Source organism: Magallana gigas, chromosome 8, assembly GCF_963853765.1.
Source record: "Magallana gigas chromosome 8, xbMagGiga1.1, whole genome shotgun sequence".
Classification (NCBI taxonomy): Eukaryota; Metazoa; Mollusca; class Bivalvia; order Ostreida; family Ostreidae; genus Magallana; species Magallana gigas.
The window spans coordinates 36162867-36182465 of NC_088860.1; the positions used below are offsets into that span (position 1 = coordinate 36162867).

The 19599-nt window shown below is 34.4% G+C and overlaps 2 protein-coding genes across 8 annotated transcripts in view; one reads left to right on the forward strand and one right to left on the reverse strand.

Annotated features, from left to right (window-relative positions):
• Positions 1-19599, reverse strand: part of LOC117689995 (serine/threonine-protein phosphatase 6 regulatory ankyrin repeat subunit B-like) — a 568848-nt gene that overhangs the window by 233568 nt on the left and 315681 nt on the right. The gene's annotated exons all lie outside the window — the stretch shown is intronic.
• Positions 1-19599, forward strand: part of LOC105343765 (cysteine-rich venom protein latisemin) — a 182459-nt gene that overhangs the window by 15265 nt on the left and 147595 nt on the right. The gene's annotated exons all lie outside the window — the stretch shown is intronic.

Below are 19599 nucleotides of genomic sequence, written 5' to 3' on the forward strand. Positions count from 1 at the left end.
TCTTTATCTAACACACTTACTTTGAATGATAACTAGAATATTATTTCAAGATTTTCATTCTTATAGTTACATGTATTGCCATTTGATTAAAATTTGTGGGGGCCAATTTTTGTGGATTGCTTAAATTTCATTGGTTCATGGGAACGTAATTTCGTGTATTCTTCTATATAGGAAATATGACTTTATAACACTAATTTATTAATTAGTGGAGGACGTTAATTCGTGGATGAGAGATACTCACGTATTCCACAAAAATCATTGAGCAACCACGAAATCTAATGATTCCACAGTATTTAAATGACGTTAAGTTTTCCATTGGGAATAAAAAGATTTTTCCAGAAAAACTTGTTGGTACCAGTGATAAAGCATAGCCCCCCCCCCCCCCCCCCCAAACTCTCATTCCTGCACAGTCTTTCCCACAGAAAAATTGGTCTGGTGTGCAATATCCCTCCGGGTGGAAAGGAGGCGCCCTAGCATATTATTTCGTCAAACATTAGATATATCCCCCTTCCCTCCCGGACGGTATAACATCCTCTTCCTGTTTCCAGATTACATTACCTTAATCGTCCGTCAATCTGACATGTTTTACAGTATATTTGATTTTTTAAAAATGGAGAAAAAAATTGTAGAATGAAAACTTGTATTAAGAAATTAAGAAAATAACCAATAATCAAACTATTTAGCAAGAATATCATTGAGTCTTTTAATTGAAAAAAAGAAACAACAACAACAGTTAGTATGATTCTGCATATAACGTTTGAGGGCAATCTCTTTAATTTTATCGCATCGTTGTTATAAATTCTTCTTTTTTAAATTTATATTTTTTTTAAACCATAAAAGGTACAAGATGCACAACACATAGATATACATGTACAAACAGCTTGGATGAGCAGAGCTGGCTCAATTTGCTCGTGAAGAACAAACCTCATAAATTTTAGTCATGAATATGCAGAGGGCTTTTTTGGTACGCAGTTAGTATTTGACAATTAAGTACAGAACATTAGAGTATTCGGTTGGACATTATATATCTGATATTTTTTTAATCAAAGAAAATACGATATATTTTAACAGGTATATAAACTCGTCTCCTATTTAAATATTATTCCACAATTTGTAATTCTTTCGTGAGGTTGTAAATTACTCCAGCGAACAACCCCCATAGAGAAACGGTGGTTGCTTGTTCTAGATTTCACAAAAATTACTCAAGAAAATGAGTGACAACGATAGTAAAAATGTCCATTTGGTTTAGTCGTAAATGCAATTTCTAATGAATTATAAATGTATTTGATACATGTAATATTATAATACAAGTTTACAAAAGGGCAATGTCGAACTATATTCAGTTTTGAAGATTCTAACAAACGATAAAAAAAAACTCAGAAAGTGTGGGTGTCAACGAACCCACAACCTAAAAAGCCTAGTTCTATAAGGTTACGTTTCATCTGATGCTCTCATCATAGAGCCATTTCAGTCGCAAAAAGTACATTGTTTAAATGCAATATGCGACTTTGGCCACGAATTTACGGACTCATATTAAGTAAAAAAGCAATAAAGTGAATAATTTATTATAGTGACATGTGCTATAACAAATTAGATGACTGTAAAACAAAATGAATATTGAAACACCCGGCCCATTGGGCCTATCTGCCACTGAAATACAATCATAACATATATGTATTGACAGAAATTACACATTGCGTTTGTGGACAATAAAGATTGTCTATACAGGTTTGTTTTAAGTAAGTATTTAGATGTATGTCTAGGAAAATTTTAAAAATAGGGAAATGATACAGTCTAAGTAAAACATTACTAATGTTTGATTGTATTCGATATTTTTTAATAATTCCATTCTAAAAACGAAAACACTTAATAAAATTTTAAAAAATTATCTCATTTTCTTGTTCATCGACTAAAAAAATTATACACATGTATTCTTTCATCGAGATAGAGGTTCTCCCTTATATCGTCCTTTTTCAGTTCTAATTTGGAGTATCCCAATTTCCAAAAGTGATTTTTCCTAATCACTCAACTGTTGTGATACAAAATAATATTTTCATAGTACAGTGGGTCATTTCTCCATGTATTTTTGATTGAAATCGATTTAATTTCCATCAGACCTTATCTAGACCATGACAAAAATACAAAGCTCAGACCTACTCTTTAGATCAAAAGGCATATAAGTTCCAGAAATGCCACTATATCGAAGTTTTGATACGCATACGCTATTTCAAAGCAAAATATTCCAAGTATTTAACATATTTAAGGGTTACAAATCGATGTAATATTATATATACATTGTTTAAATATTGAAAAAAAAATAAGATTTGTTGATATTTTAATTTTACAGTATCTTATCTTATATTTGTGAACAGTTTTTGACATAAACTGCAGATGTGCGGGGGAAGGTCTTGGAGAGTCAAAAGTTTAACAATAAATTTACAAAGAGTAACTTCCTGAACGTCGCTATGAATTTTCCATATCCAGTCTGGTCTGCTGTTTCCAGTTATATGTCTAAATTGAGTAAAGTCGTTGTCTCGGAGCATTCGGTTTGATCTGGAAGTTGTAAAGTGGTAAAACACAATAACAAACAATAAATATAACAAACCTTGAACTATCTCAAAAATCCATAAAACGAAATACAAGTTCAAAGCAGAGCAACACGGACCTCCAAATATCAGGGGCCCGTTTCACAAAGCATACTTAGGACTAAGTTGTATCTTAGGAATGATCTTTTTCCTAAGTTCATTACTTACCCGTTTCACTATTCCAATCTTATCTTATGAATTTCCTAAGTTATGTCTTAACTTTAAGATGGGTATATAAAGATGGGTAAAAAAATAAATTGAATTTAATATTACTAATGTAATAGTTGGTGAAATACCTCTAAATCGGGGTAACAAAGTTGTAAACTTTATAATTTTGTATACCAAACAGTATATTTTTAACTGTTTGAAACAAAAAAAGATCCTCACTTAAAGGGACTACTACAACATATCTAATTCAAATATAAGTTGAAAGATACATGTACATATCAATTAAATCATGTGAAATTGTAAAATTTGACAAACAATGGTCAAACTGGAAAAATATTTTTAAACTGTAATTTTCATGTAAACAATTAGAATGTTTCTGATAGTTATGTGTGCAAGGGTATGAAAGGGTGTGTGATTGCCAATAAAAATTTACTTTGTTTCTTTGATTTCTTGTATTAATTTTGAAAATGACAATAAAATTTGAAAAAAAAAGATGGGTAAATCGATGTCTTAGGAACAAACTTAACATGGCGACTGTCTATCTTAATGAATTATACGCATATTTAATTTGAACAAATATACTAGAATACACGTATCATTAAAGGGCTATTATCAAGATTTTTAATCTTTTCAAAAAGACGCAATATATGTTCCTTATAATTTAAAAATTAATGACTGGCCATAAAAATGCGAGGTTTATATAGTCCAAATTATTCATTTCAAAGCTCCGTCGATAGATACATTACTCTAAACTGAAAACTAAAAAATTGTCAAAATATACCTATATTTCTTCATGATCAGTTAATTTGTTGGTGTTAACTTCAAATTTTTACATTTTTTTTAGATTATCTAATCGCACACGCAGATTGATAGTGGGTATCGTTATAGCTAGTGCACTGATGTTAATTAAATTATTCACGCCTGGGAATCACTGATCTCTTAAATAGTTTGATAAAATCAAGAATAAATACTAAATAAATACTCAATTACAGATTGACTGGATGAATTGTCCTATCCCTCCAAGAAATAAACCTTTTTTACGGGAGAAAATTTAGGTGCTAGGTGTGTGTGTGTGGTTTTTTGGTGGGATGTTAATTGATTTTTTTGTTGGGGGATGGGGGTAGGAATAACCGTGAAGTGTTTTAGGAATGTCGACGCTAAATCCTCCATAGGAATGCTGTTTTATACAGTCACTGAAAACCTTGCCTTATATCCTCGTTTTTTCTATCGGCCGAGATGCATTTATTTGTGAATTTCGATTTTTCATTTTGTAAAAACAAAATAAAACACACCATTTTATATCAATCATTACAAGAAACTAGCGTTATAAAAACTTAGTTTAAAAGTTCCACATCTGTCCATTCAAAATCCTACTTGTCACTGCATATAATTATTGTATTCCATTTGGAACATACCGTATGAAACAGTAAAATCATCTGGATATTTCAACGATCGTTTTTTAGATTTCGGAATAAGCATATTAGTATACGTTAACACATGCTATTAAAAATGGACCAAGTAGACAAAAAAAAAAACACTCGAACATTCATAAAAATAACAGAAATTATAGCAGTGACCAATATTTTCCATTAATTTATGCGGTCCAAAAAATAATATTAAATATAAATAACGAAATATATATAGCTGAAAAAATAAAGGACGATCTATCCATTCTCTCAAATCAAAGAAAATAAACTATACGAATTTATTAGGTAATTTTAATCTACTCTTGTATGCATGTGAGTGTAAAAATATTATACATTATTTTAGTACATGTACTTAGACATTACACTATTTACACTCTATTTACACGTTTTACTTTTTTTCTAAGATGTTTCTAGGTGAATAAGGGAATGAATTTTTACATTCATTGAAAAAGTTTACATTTGTGTCATATTGAAATTTAAAGCATTTAGATTGACGGTATCAATTTAGGATTACGAATATGATATGAAAGTGGCTTACATTGTTTCTTAAGATAAGTCAACTGCGATACGCTAAGAAAGTTTTGTGAAACAGCTATGACAAATCTTAGGAACTTCCTAAGTTATAACTTAGGCATATCTTAAGTTCTATCTTAGGAAACATCTTAGGAAATCTTTGTGTGCCTAGGAGGAGTAAGCATCCACTGCTGACCGGTCACACCCGCAGTGCGCCCAATATTATATCGGTAAAAATGTCATTATCGGGAAAAATGTCGTAATTTGGGGAAAATATCATGATCGGGAAAAACGGAGAAATATCCATGGACAATTCGGGTATTCAATCAATAGTCGAAAGCAGGGGGGGGGGGGGGGTGTTTCACAAAGCATACTTAGGACTAAGTTATATCTTAGTACTTTTTCCTAAGTTCATTACTTATCCGTTTCACTATTCTTGTCTTATCTTATGAAATTCCTAAATTACATGTATGTCTTAACTTTAAGACAGCTAAATCGATGTCTTAGGAACAAATATGGTGACTGTTTATTTGGTATTGAAATGAATTACATGCACATTAAAGTTGAACGAAAATACAAGAAAACACAAATCATTAGGACTTCTTAAGGCCCTGTCACACCAAGCTGCGTCCCCACGGCGTGTTCACGGCGTTGTAAAATTCATGGAATCGCCGTAGGATCGCAAGGAAAATTGAGAAAAAATGTACAGTTTTTTTTACGGCGTCCTGACGGCGACCGAGGCGTTCTTACGGAGCTCCCACTGCGTGTAAATGCGTTTCCACGGAGTTCTACTTGGCGATTTACTGCGCCAGCGCTCTCGCTGACTTTCCGCCGAGCGCTCATGACGTTCTAGGAGTTTTTACCGCGCGTCCACGGCGTGTTCTGCGCGCTGACTGCGTGCACAAGACGTTCATTACTTCTTAATAGGTTAATATTGATTTGTACTATTGTATTGGAAACAAACAAGAATTTACAATTAGTAAATAAATGATTTAAAAATTGTTTTGATTTTATAAGAAGGTACATTGTAATTGAAACATAACTACTTCTAACCAATTTGTGAAGGACTATGACAAAACTCTTAGTAGTCAGGTCTACAAAAAAGATCCGTAATTAGTTGTTAGAAAACATAGAAAAGATGTGAAAACATCAGAACCAAATGGCATGAATTCCATCTACGTTAATTGATAGGTCTTGGAATATTAGCAAATGCTCCTTTTTACATAGTCATCTACATCCAGTTTGATAATTATTACATCGCTTGCTATTGTACAACAGTCACAGATTTCGACAACGCACAAGAAACGTCGTGGGAGCGCGGTATAAACGCAGAAGAAACGTCACGAGAGCGCGATGAACGCAGCAACAGCTCTTTGGGATCGCTGTGTGAATGCAGCCAAATGAAAAACAACTTGTTCAAACGCTGTGGATGCGCAGTGAGAGCGCAGTGAGAGCGCGATAGAGACGCAGTGAGATCCCAAAGGACTCCGTGAGGTCTCCGTGCAAGCGCAATTGACTTATCACTGCGTCTACACTGCGATTAGCTGCGTTTCTTGAGCGCGCCCACGGAGCTCTCGTGGCGCTGTTGGAGATCTTACAGCGCTGTCACGGCGACCTCACAACACTTCTAGGGCGTGTTTACCAGAACGCAGAGCCACGGCGCCTACTTTGTGCATGTTTAAAGAGCGCGCCGTCGCATGGCGTTCTAAAACGTTCAAGGCGATCCCACCGCGACGGACAAAGATGCCGTTGCGTTGCTACGGCGCTGTAGGAGACTCTACTGCGTTTACCTTGGCGTTTTACACTTTTTAAGGACGCAGCGGGATCGCCGTTAAGACGCAGCTCCGGTGTGACAGGGGTTTAACTGAAAACTTTAGAACTATCAAAATATACATATATTTCTTCAATTAACATCTCTCGTGTAGACTTTTAATCTTAACATTTTTTTTAGATTATATCTGGTCGCACGCGCAAATGGGTAGCGGGTATTGCTATAGCTTATGCACTGATGATAATGAAATTTGTCATTCCCGAGAGTCACTGATATCTTAAGCAGTTTGATAAAAACAGGAAAAAATACTAAGTAAAACTTAATTACAGAATGACTGGATGATTTGTTCTATCCCTTCACCAAATAAGCTTTTCTTTTACGATAGAAATTTGAGGTGTTTTCCTTGCGGTGGGGTGAGGGGTTCTTTATTTCAGTTTTTGTTGGGGAGGGTAGTAGTCACCGGCAAGTGATTTAGGTATGTCGATGTTAAATCATGGGATTGCTCTTTCATTAAGAAATTGTTGCCTTTTATCCTCTCTTGCTCTATCGGCCAAGATGCATTAATTTGCGATGTTTCCTTTTGTAAAAAAAAAAAAAAAACATTCTTATATCAATCATTAAAAATCAAGAAAACGCGTAAAATTAAACTTAGTTTAAAAGTTCCACACCTTTCCATTCTAAATCTTACTTGTCACTGCATGGGAGTATTGTATTCCATACTGGAATATACCGTATACTGCGATCTGTCTAATTCAAAAAATACCGTTTTCAAGAATGTTTGGGTATACTACATTATTTTTATCTACTCGTGTATGTATGTGAAGGTAAAATATTATACATAATTTCAGTACATGCACATAGGCACTACACTATTTACACTCTATTTACACGGTTTAATTTTTTTTCTAATTTGTTTCCAGGTGAAAAAGGGAATGGGGTTTTACGTTTACTTAAAAAGTTTAAATCTGTGACATATTGAAAAGAATTTACATGATCGAGATACTAGTGAGTTTGGAATTAACGAAATTATTAAAAAAAACTGGCTTACAATGTATCTTAAAGCCCCTTTCACAATTGGCGCGCGAGCACTTTACAACACTTTGCGACGCAATTTGTGAGCTTCGCACGAGCTTTCGCATACGTTGCACGAGCCCTCGCTTACGTTGCATCAACTCTCGCATTCGTTGCATACGTTCTACTTGTCGTATCAAGTCTCCTCTGAATAGTGGACATGCACACTATTCAGACGCGACCGTACGCGATCCAAAATATCGCAGTGCAACGCACGAACATTAGTCCGAACGTTTTACAACGTTTTGAGTACTCGCAAGAGTGATGCACGATTTTTAAAGGTCGTAAGATAAATCGCAGTTGTTTATGCGCGTATTGTGCGACCATAAGACTGTTGCTCAGCATGCCTATGTTATCTTGCAACGTTTTACTATCATTGCACGACTTATCAGTAATATGCCATGCTTTGCCATTAGTTTATATACCATGTATAAGCATCTCTGTTTCAGATCACAGTTCAACAATATACATTTATTGCATGGTTGTGAGGGATATATGAAGATTTATTTCTCCAAGAAAAACCATATTTCCCGAGGGCATCGCCCGAGGAAAATTTGTTTTCTGGGGTAATAAATCTTCATATTCCTTTAACATTAATGCAAAAAACGTTTTATTATACCGAACATCATATGATTATATGGTTGACTTTTCAAAGGCAATAACGTCGTGATTGTTTGATTTCCTCTGTTACTGTCTCCCTTTTCTGTCATAATTTCGAATCATAGATAGTTAAGTTGGTCTTGTGATATATAATCATAACGATTAAATATTTTTTACTTAATCATGCTTGTCTACATCATATGCTCATATCGGCTTTTTCATTCCTATGAAATCGCCCTGTCACCTGACTTTCTAGACCGATTAAATATAATAGAATAATCATATTGAGGTATTACATGTATAATATCTGCTGCTGCATCTCTGTTTCTTACTGGCCTGTTCTTTCGCTTTCAACTGTGTCTACTAAAGCGTCGGAAATGGGCGGTATATATACCCTTTCTGACTCGCACGAGCATTCGTACCATGGAACGCATGATCGCAAGTCCAATCGCATTGGCGTACGTTCAATAGTCCGATCACCTGGTCTCTCGCGCGATCCTATCGCATTATCTTTCAACAGTCGCTTTCATTGTACAACAGTCGTATATAGACGCAAGATATATCGCAAGATTTAATGCGTTTACATCACATAACGCTCGCTTAGATCGTACGACTTTTTTTCAAATGCGATTTTTTCGGCAACAGTTTACGATTGACATCTAATTTTATCGGTCACACGAATATTCAGTCGCTTCTGCTCGTGCGCAAATTGTGTTAGGGGCTTAAGATAAGATTTAGTCAACTGCGTTACGCTCATAAAGTTTTGTGAACCAGCTTTGAAAAATCTTAGGAACTTCCTAAGTTATAACTTACAATGTAGGCATATCTTATCTTAGGAAACATCTTAGGAAGCCGTTGTGAAACGGGCCTCAGGTGCCAAGGAGGAGTGAGTATCCTCTGCTATCATGTAGCTATCATCTCTATCATGTAGCTAATTTACAAAACTTTCTTACTGTAAAACTATTTTTGACATATCTTAAGAGCCATGTTATTGCATTCATTACAAATTAGTAAGATTCAACGCCCGCCTATTTTTTCATAGATATATAGTGCAGTTTATTATTTAATTTTTGATAGGAGGTTAATTTTTATTCTAAAATAAATATTTGCAGGCAATATGCTAAATCTTAATGTATTGTCTTGTTGTGAATTTTGAATTTACCGGGTGGCAGTAAATACAAAATTCACAACATGACAGTATACATACACATTTCATATACTTAGTAATGATTGGTACATGATTATAGTTTTATCAAAGTGTCCTTTCTGATATATTTCATTTTAACAAATAAAATATACAACATGACTACTTTAAAGTAGGCAGATGAATCGATGTCTTAGGAACAAACTGAATATGGCGACTGTTTATTTTACATTGAAGAGTTATACGCACACTAAGGTTGAACAAAAAATATGATAATATAAGCGTGTCATTTAGACCGTTTCCTTTTTACTTATAAATTGGAAACTTCAGAACAATCATGATTTACACATATGTTTTTCAGTTAACTTCTTTGCTGTATGCTCAGATGCATACATTTATTAGTTATAAGAATTAAACAAAATCGACGATTAAGAAAATGAATAATCGATGTCATTGACACAATCATCGATTTCATTGAGTATATTTCGATAGACATCCACAATACCATATACATGCATGCATATCAAAATGAATGGTTGGTGTCTTTGGCATCATTTTATTATAATTCAATACACATGTACATGCTGTGTAGAACACAGAAAATCCAACATTTTTATTATGCATAAAAACTGAAGAATTTTTTAATACATGTAGTAGAAAATAATGACCTGGTCGTGTCTTTTGAAGGTAGTGCATTTCATATTTTTCTTTCTTTCAAAGCTTCTTCAATACACAGACTTAACTGGGACTGATTTATCAAAACATTGGTTTGATGAAATGAAAAAAGTGAAAACATTTATGTGCAATTAATGAATTCTAAAAATATGAATAACTTATAACTGCATTACTAAACGTAAGAAAAAAATCATTCAAAAGCTGGGGAGCAAACCTGATGTGGCAAGAGTCGGTCTATAGTTAACTTTTTATAATTGAATATACTTCATTACAATGAAGTTGTTAATCTTATTAGAAATGTTATTGTAAAATGATATTGTAAGTTTCCCAGAAACCAACATAGATGACCCTGATGCTATCCAAATACCTAGTTTTTGTATCTTATATGAAAAATACATGTATAGATGCAGACTTTCGAATATTTGATCGAGAGGGATAATTGTAGCTATCAAAGATATTGTAAATACCTGTTAATATGTGGTTAAAGTAAAACAGGGTTTTGTTTTACATTGGCAGAGATGTAATCTGTAAAGTTGTTTGCATACCTCCGGGGGGGGGGGGGGTGTAGGAAATATGCATCTAATGATACTTCTATGCATATAAACAGAGTTCTTTATTTTTTCTTCTATGCATATGAACAGAGTTCCTTATTTTTTTCTAAAGATTCCAACTTTTTTTTTGTTTTGTTTCATGAAAGATTTGCATAATGATGTTTTAATCTAACAACAAAACTTTATGATAAACGCGATAACTTTTTCTATAGTCAACTTTCGTTACTTATGTAGTAATATACCTTCGTCACCTGTATATGGTGTTTTTGTCTCTCAGTTAATTCGATACATAAAGGCATGCTCTTCGTATGAACAGTTTCTAAGACGAGACAAGCTACTGACAATTAAACACGTTGATAAAACAGGACTGTCGACAGTCTCCTTTGAAGTCATCTTTTCGTACGTTCTATGGTCGATACAACGACCTTGTCAGCAAATACAATCTTTCACTGGGTCGCATGCTGACTGACGTTTTTCATACTAATTGTTATACCAAAATTAATCACCTAGATGTCTACGGAGTTTTCCGATTTTTTTTTTCGATTACGACAAAGAGCACACGGCGGGTGTGACCGGTCAGCAGCATGGGAGAAATCATCCAGTCATTCTTTACTTGAGTATTTCTTTAATATATACCCCGCGCAGAGGATGCTCACTCGTCCATGACACCTGATTTTTAGAGGTCCGTGTTGCTCTACTGTGAATTTGTATTTCGTTTTATGGATTTTTGAAATGGTTGACTGTTTGTTATTGTCATTTTTTCATTTACATTGTATATCTTTCTTTAAACAAATTATTAAATTGATCGTTAAATTATCAGTTTTTGTTTTGACTGTGTTAGGATGAAGAATTAAAATTGATTTCGTTACATAAAGGCCCTAATCACGGAGCCTAATTAATGCCCTAACATTGGATACCTTTGATGCATTAGGTGTCTTGACATCTAACGATGGTGCAGCAGGTTCTAACACGGGAGCCTAATGTCCTAACAAGCGGCCAAACCACACGCAGGGAGCCTTATAGCCCCGGTCTCGCTGTCACGATTTGGAGCTACGAGTTTATATAGCGAGTACATGTAATAAACCCATTTAGGTGTCTTGAAGGACTCGAACATACCACAGGTAATTCTGTGCATGTTGAATAAATGTCTCTTCATGTCGCCGCTGCTCGCCAAACAGCGGCAAGAATTCAAAACAGTTTTGAATTCTTGTGCAAGTTTTAGTCTCGAACAAATGTCGAAGACATATTGAATTGATGTTGTCCAGTCTTGTGCGCATGTCGCCGATTTATTGTATTACTAGTATGTCGGCGATTCCCCCCGTTTGAAAAAGTAGTTTGACATTTTAAGAGTTGCTTAGCGAGTTCTGAATGCATAGACACGATCTCTGCTCAACATGCATCCGAAATTCAACGAGTTTCAAAGACTTCTGTTCAACATTTTTACTAATTTGTACGGGCTCTGATCGATATTTTCCCGGAGTTGCCACTGTGATTGAGCTGTTCTATTTTATTTCATCTTTTCTCTATTTTATTGTATGGATGATCATCCGATCATCTCCAGCTGCATATACCTCTATTGAATAGGTTTCTGAACCTTTGACGGACTATAAATATAAGAATCTATGAGAGCCAACAAACGAATGAATAGTCAAGTCGTAATAGGTCGTCTACATTCGAACATTCTCGTAGAACAATCGTCATACTATGGTGTTCCGATGGGGCCACTTTTTTGCCTTTAAGTCGAGGTGCGAGAGTGCGAAGTTGCGAAGGCAAAAGTGCGAAGGTGCGACGGCGAAGGAGCGAAAGTGCGAAGATGCGACGGCGAAGCGCGAAGATGAAGAAGCGATACTACTATCGCTCCTTCGCCATCACAACTTCGCACTCTCGCCTTCGCATCTTCGCGCTTTCGCCTTTGCCTTTTTATGATTGTGGAGCTCTCTATCGTTTAAAAACAATTTTAGCTGTATAAAAGGACATATGAGGTAGACGATGAACTTTTTAGAACTTATTTTCAACAGCCTGCGCAGATCCATAACTTTTTCTAAGGAGGGGGGGGGGGGGGGGGTCCGAGAGATATTTTAGAAATTTTATTATATATAATTAATAGAATTACATTTTCCGGGGGATGGGATCCGGACCCTCTCTCCCCCTTTACTGCATGTGTGATGTTATTAGTATTGGATTTTCCGGGTGGCGGACCCCCTCTCCCCCTCTAGGTCCATACATGAGCAAGGAGTGTCGCATAATGAAATTAGAATGATGTAGTATCGCTCCTTCGCCTTCGCACTTTCGCCATCGCATCTTCGCGCTTCGCCGTCGCATCTTCGCACTTTCGCTCCTTCGCCGTCGCACTCTCGCACTTTCGCCTTCGCAACTCTTCGACCTAAAGGCGAAAGTGCGAAGGTCGAAGTGGCCCCATCGGAACACCATATCATACATGTAGCTCGCCAAGAACTCGTGCAAGTTTGTGCAAGTTTGAAATATGCTGGAGACAAGGAGTGTATTTGATTAAGTGGATGGAGAGCTGCAACATTAATCCTAATTTGCTCGTTTTGGGTTCGGAGATCTCCTGTAAATCTCTATCATCAGAGACATAAATATTTTGTTATTTATGTCTCTCCTATTATCTACTTTTAAAATAGCAAGTACATACACTGAAGATATCCTGAAACGAATACATCCCATATAAATAGCAAAGAAGGGTTCAGATGTCTTGTCCTATCAAAAAAGGAAGTTACATGTATATTTACTCTTTTGCCTGAGAAAGCAAACATTTATTATAATAAGTGAAAATTCCATTTAATCTTATTTGGTAACGAGAGTCACAGTCACTTACCGGTATTCATAGCATAATGTCGATTCATTTGATCACAACTTAATTTTTCTATCCTGATTATAAGAGTTTTATATTGAGATTTTCCTGTATATTATACCCATATTGATAAATTTTGTTGATAAATTTGCAGCTGCATTTGTATGTACACATAAAGAAATCTATTACTCAGGTTAGGTATATGTCCTACAGACCTTTTTGTTTCAACAACAGTAAAGTATGACACCCCCCCCCCCCCCCCCCCAAGGTAAATTGATATAACCTAGACGACTACCATCTACCATTCTGATGAAGGATCTACGATGGGAACAAATATATTATATCTAATTATAAAGATATATGATAGTGTTCAAATTTGATATAAACATACAATAAATGAACACAACCATGGGTTGCATAAATCCTGATGCTTAAGAAAAAAAAAACCCAAACAATCCTTAAGGTGGGTAAAAATAACTCTTGAAATGCACATGTGGTTGCTGTTGTGAAGACTAAAAGATGGGTACAATCATATACATGTATATCCTTTTCTTAATGTATAGGGATAACATCATTTTTAAATCTAAATTTCAATTACCATCTTACAGTACACAGAACATCATTGAAACTCTGCATTTACATATAGATTTTGCATATCTAATTAATTATTATCTGATTTTTCTTTGGATTTTCAATCTTATCAATTAAAGATAACAGTTTCTCAATTCAGTAGAATAAAACAAACATGCACAATCACATCATGATAAAGTCAATGGAATCCAAGGCTGTGACAGAGCTTAAATTAAATTCAAAACAATTCCCTTTAGGTGCCCCTTGTTTATACATCTACAATGTATTGCACTTTTAAATATTAGCCTGCATGTATAATTTTTAACATGGAATGTTTATATGAATATTAATCTTATATGTATTCTCATTTATTTTCAATTGATGGGAAAAAACCCTAACATGTGTAAGAGAGAGAGAGAGAGAGAGAGAGAGAGAGAGAGAGAGAGAGAGAGAGAGAGGGCGAGAGAGTCTCAGATTCATATGAAAACAGTTTTCATTTACCAGCACATGCATTTGTATGATTAGTGGAGTTCAGTCCTACTTTATAACCCAAATGAAGTTACCCAATTTGATTAAACAGCATTGAATAGATTGCAGTTTCGTTAGATCTTGCTAAATTTTGTGAAGTCACTGCATGACATTAAAGTATATGAGAGAAAAGAATTAAATGCAAAATGAGATGTTTACATAATGATCTGCATGAAGACTTCTGAGATTTTGAATTCCATTCAGTTACTTAGAAATTCAGTTATTATCCAAGTCTAATTAAAAGTGAAGTGGGATTAATTTAGTGACCCTTAATCCCAGAATCAATTCTTATACACCCTTGATTTTAGATCCAGGGGTACATCCCATACAAATTTGATTGGATATGCATGATTCATTACACCGTAAGTAAAAGTTTGAAATATTAGCATATAATGTATTTGTTAAAACTGTCATATTGAGAGACACCCAGCCATATTGATCAATGGAATTAGTTATCTGAATTTGGGTGGGTCACTATGAAAGGCTGGTTTTCAAGTAACAAGGGAACTGGACCTGAGCAATACATGATGTTGATTTTCTTAGATGTCAAGACTTTCAACTTTGGTGTACATGAGTATCCATGAACTCATTGTGTTAGAATATCATACCCACTGTTATTATATTACCATAAAATCAGTTCAAAATAGATATCTTGCAAGCAAAATTTAATTGTTAGTACATATGTACAGGAATTATAAAAAAGAGATGACTCAGGCATGTACACCATGTGATACAGTTTAATAATAAAGAATGGAAATTAAATTAAAGGAACACAATATAAAGTCTATTTATATCTGTTTAATGTCTAGCGACATTATGAATTGTGATCAGGTTTATATAATGTAAAATTAATTCCTTATATGTCTAAAACAATGACCAACAATACTGACATTGTATAGAAATTTTATAATTACACTGTTACAGAACAAAAAATAAGGCGGTATTAGTTGGCAATCAGACTTCATAACAGAAAAATCAGCATCATAATGGGACTACATATATTAATTTGGTTTGAACATATTTGAAATCATTGCATAAACATAATATATAAATAGTTCAAACACAAGTTCTAGCAACTAACGAGGTTCTTACCAAGTACATGTATAACAATTTACAACTGTGTAGAAGTTTAGAATGGAAAGTGCATAGAAATGGATATTACAAAAATGGTTAACCTATTGAACGAACATGTATTTATAAACAGTTATTAATTTGTTAGATATGAACGATGATTTCTTTGAGAGCTTAATTGTTGGAATTAAGAGCCCACTGTACTCATTATAAAGTAGTTGTCACAGTAACCTGTATGTCTTAAAGGTTTAATTCAGTGATGCATGTATATTATCATTAATATAATTGCAGTGTCTGGTGGATGATAAATACTGTGAATGCAAATACATGTATATTTTTATGATCAAAACATGAAGATAATTAGGCAGTACTATAACACCATAAACAGTCAATCTAACCATGCATGCTGCAGCTGGCACATGCACTTCATATAGGTTTAGGTCAAAGCTATTTTTATTTCAGGTCATATTAAAAGATGCACATTTAAAGATGTCAACAAATTGCCAATTTTTGCAACAGGTAATTGCATCAACTATAGCTAGAAGTTGTCCTTGCTGCTTGAATTTTAGTTCAATAGATCTCTGTAATACATTGGAGTTTGTTTTCCTCATGCCAGCAGAGTCAACTATTTAAATTGATGAATTTTGCTGTAAATTTGCAAATTTTTTTCACTGTCATTGGTATTGTGATATTATATAATTTCATATTTAAAATGCATCATATTAAAGACACATAAACAATTTATGCCTGCAAACAAAGAATGTAGGTTGAAAAACAATTTAGATCTTTACTAGAAATCATAAAATTGTAATTGTCTGTTATTTTATCATTTTCATTCCAGAGAGAGAGAGAGAGAGAGAGAGAGAGAGAGAGAGCACATGCATAACATTGACCTAAAAGAATTAATAAAAAGATAGTGAGATCAACAGGTTTACTGATAATTAATAATTAGTGTATATTTTGACCCATTTATTCTTCCCATGTACATGACATTGTACATATAAACTTATGTTTCATCAGTTATGTTGCTTGTTCTGGGTGAAATATGAGATAACATCTTTAACCTAAATTGCTAATTCAGTGTGAATGGCATACTTTTTTTATTCGGGTGTTTAATAAGGAAATATTATGATTTGATTACTCAGAAAGAACTGTGATGATCCATGGGTAGTTTCTAATGTTGTGTGAGAAATAAATTGTATTAATTTAGTAAACTTTAAAGCATGCAATTACATGTATGATTAAATGCTTTAATTTATTTTAATTTTTTTTTTTTTTATCAAAATATATAAATTAACAAAATTAACTTAACAAAAAGTACATTTTAATAATTTAAAGCCAAAGTAAATCTCTTTCCATCTTTTATCATATATTCAATAGGATCAATGAATGTTTTCTTTGAACTTGCATTCTATTGTCAGTAGAACTATATTTTTATTGCTGTATTAACATTAAATTTGGGTTTTTTTTCTTGGGAGGGGGGGGGGGGCATAAACTCATTTCTTGTGTCTGGTGAAACTAGCCTAGTTCATGAATTTAATCACATTGGAATGTTGTGCTAAAACTGAGTCAGACTAGAAATATGATACTCTGCTGAAACACACATGTGGCAATTATCGAGCCAGGGACAGAGAAAAAGTAAAGAATGGGGGCCCAAGAGAGGATGATGAAAAAATAAGACACATGAAAAAAAAATTAATAAAAAACTTAAACAGATTTTCATTGTGTGAAATGACCAAGACAGTGGAATGCTGTTAGCAATAGTTTCAAATAGATAATCATACTGGATAATAACTAAGTCCTGTAATTTATTTAGCTTGATTTTAACCATAATAAATGTACATTTTATCGTCATCCTTGATCATCTTAAAGATTAACATTAATCATTAATATTGAATAAAAATGTTTTATATATAACCTGCCTGATATTTGTGCATGCTAAGCTGCAGTATTATAGATTATCAGGCCATCTTGAAATATAAGAAATAAAAATTGTTCAATTTATCATCATATAAAACATTAAGACAATGTCACATATTTGAAATAAAAATATCAGAGAGAGAAATGGATTATACTCAGATCATATCAGACAGATCAAATTGATTAAAGACAGATGGAGCTTTTATACACAGGCATCAGTAACATGCAGAGAGAGAGAGAGAGAGAGAGAGAGAGAGAGAGAGAGAGAGAGAGAGAGAGAGCAGAGAGAACAGAGAGAGGGAGAAACAGACAGACAGAGAGAAAGACAGAGAGGGAGAGGGGGAGAGTCTGAGTTAGAGAAAGACAGATATATGCAGAGGTATTTAGGAATAAACATGCAGAGAGAGAGAGAGAGAGAGAGAGAGAGAGAGAGAGACTGTAAAAGTGAGAGTGTCAAAGACAGAGAGACAAACAGATAGAGCATACAGACAGATGCAGTCAGAAAGCAGAAGGGAAGGGGGAAATACACACATGTTTAATAGAACAATAGGCTGAAAAAATAACAAGAAATGTTTAGTAATAAATAAACATGTACAACACAGAGAAACAATTTCATGTTGACATGCAGGGGGACAGGTTGAGGGTTGACAGTTTACACTTTCCATGAAATATTCTATTGATCTATCTACTGAGGGACAGGTTGAGGGTTGACAACCTGTTATGGAAAGTGTCTACTGTCAACAGTCAACCTGTTTCTCAGTTGACAGTAGACACTTTCCATAGCATAATTTACTGTCGACCGGGGAACTCATCATTTAAACCTTTGGGTACCCAGTCTGTGTAATGGTGCTTATATCTTTAGTAGCTTTCCACACAATGTGAAATGTAAATATCTACATTTACAAATTGCTTCCTTTAGTTATATGAACTAATCAATTCTGTGTAAACTTTTTCATGATAATTGCACATGCTTATCATTTGACAATTGCATAAATTTGTAAACAAAAAACATCATTTTAATGATTTGGTATTATCAAACATATATATACAATGTAAGCAATGTTAAGTAATTCACCAGGATATAAATTTGGATGGTACTTGATCAAATCTTCTGAGAAGCCCTCCTAGCTTTACAGGATTTGATCATGTGACCAACCAAGTTCATATCCCAATGAACTTTTTAAATTGCCATTTATTTCTTAAACATACATGCACATACAGAGAGAGAGAGAGAGAGAGAGAGAGAGAGAGAGAGAGAGAGAGAGAGAGAAAGAGAGAGAGAGAAGATATAAATGGCAAGTAAAAGATATAAGTAGACAAGAAAAAGGAGCAAGAGAAAGAGAGAGAAGGAGAAGGAGAGACAAACAGATGGATGAATAGATGGACATGCAGTTGCAAAGAGGTAACAAATAGAGACATTAAGAGACAAACATGTAGAGAGAGAGAGAGAGAGAGAGAGAGAGAGAGAGAGAGCAAGGCATACCAAAACAGAGAAAAGAAGAGGAAAGAAAGAAATGTGATAGGAATAAGTGTAAACATGAACAAAAACAGCATCTATTTTAATAAAGACAGTCAGACATTCAGACTTAGAGAGAAAAAAATTAAGAGAGAGAGAGATACAGTGTGTTTGTGTGTGTATGTATGTGTGTGAGAGAGATAGTCTCAGAGAGAGAGAGAGAGAGAGAGAGAGAGAGAGAGAGAGAGAGAGAGAGATGGGTAGCAAGTAAAAGATATAAGTAGACAAGAAAAGAGAGTGAGAGAAAGAGGGGATGATGGATGGATGGACAGATGAATAGACAGACATGCAGATGATACTTTACAACACAAACATGCAGAGAGAGCTAGAGAGAGGGAGAGAGAGAGAGAGAGAGAGAGAGAGAGAGAGAGAGAGAGAAAGAGAGAGAGATGGGTAGCAAGTAAAAGATATAAGTAGACAAGAAAAGAGTGAGAGAAAGAGGGGGATGACGGATGGATGGACAGATGAATAGACAGACATGTAGATGACACTTTACAACACAAACATGCAGAGAGAGAGAGAGAGAGAGAGAGAGAGAGAGAGAGAGAGAGAGAGAGAGAGGATATATACATACTAGTACATAGCATGAAATATTATTCGTCTATATACCTGTATCTTACTTTGTATGACATAAGGAGTGAAGCTATTTTTTGCAGAACTCAATCATTTTAATCGGT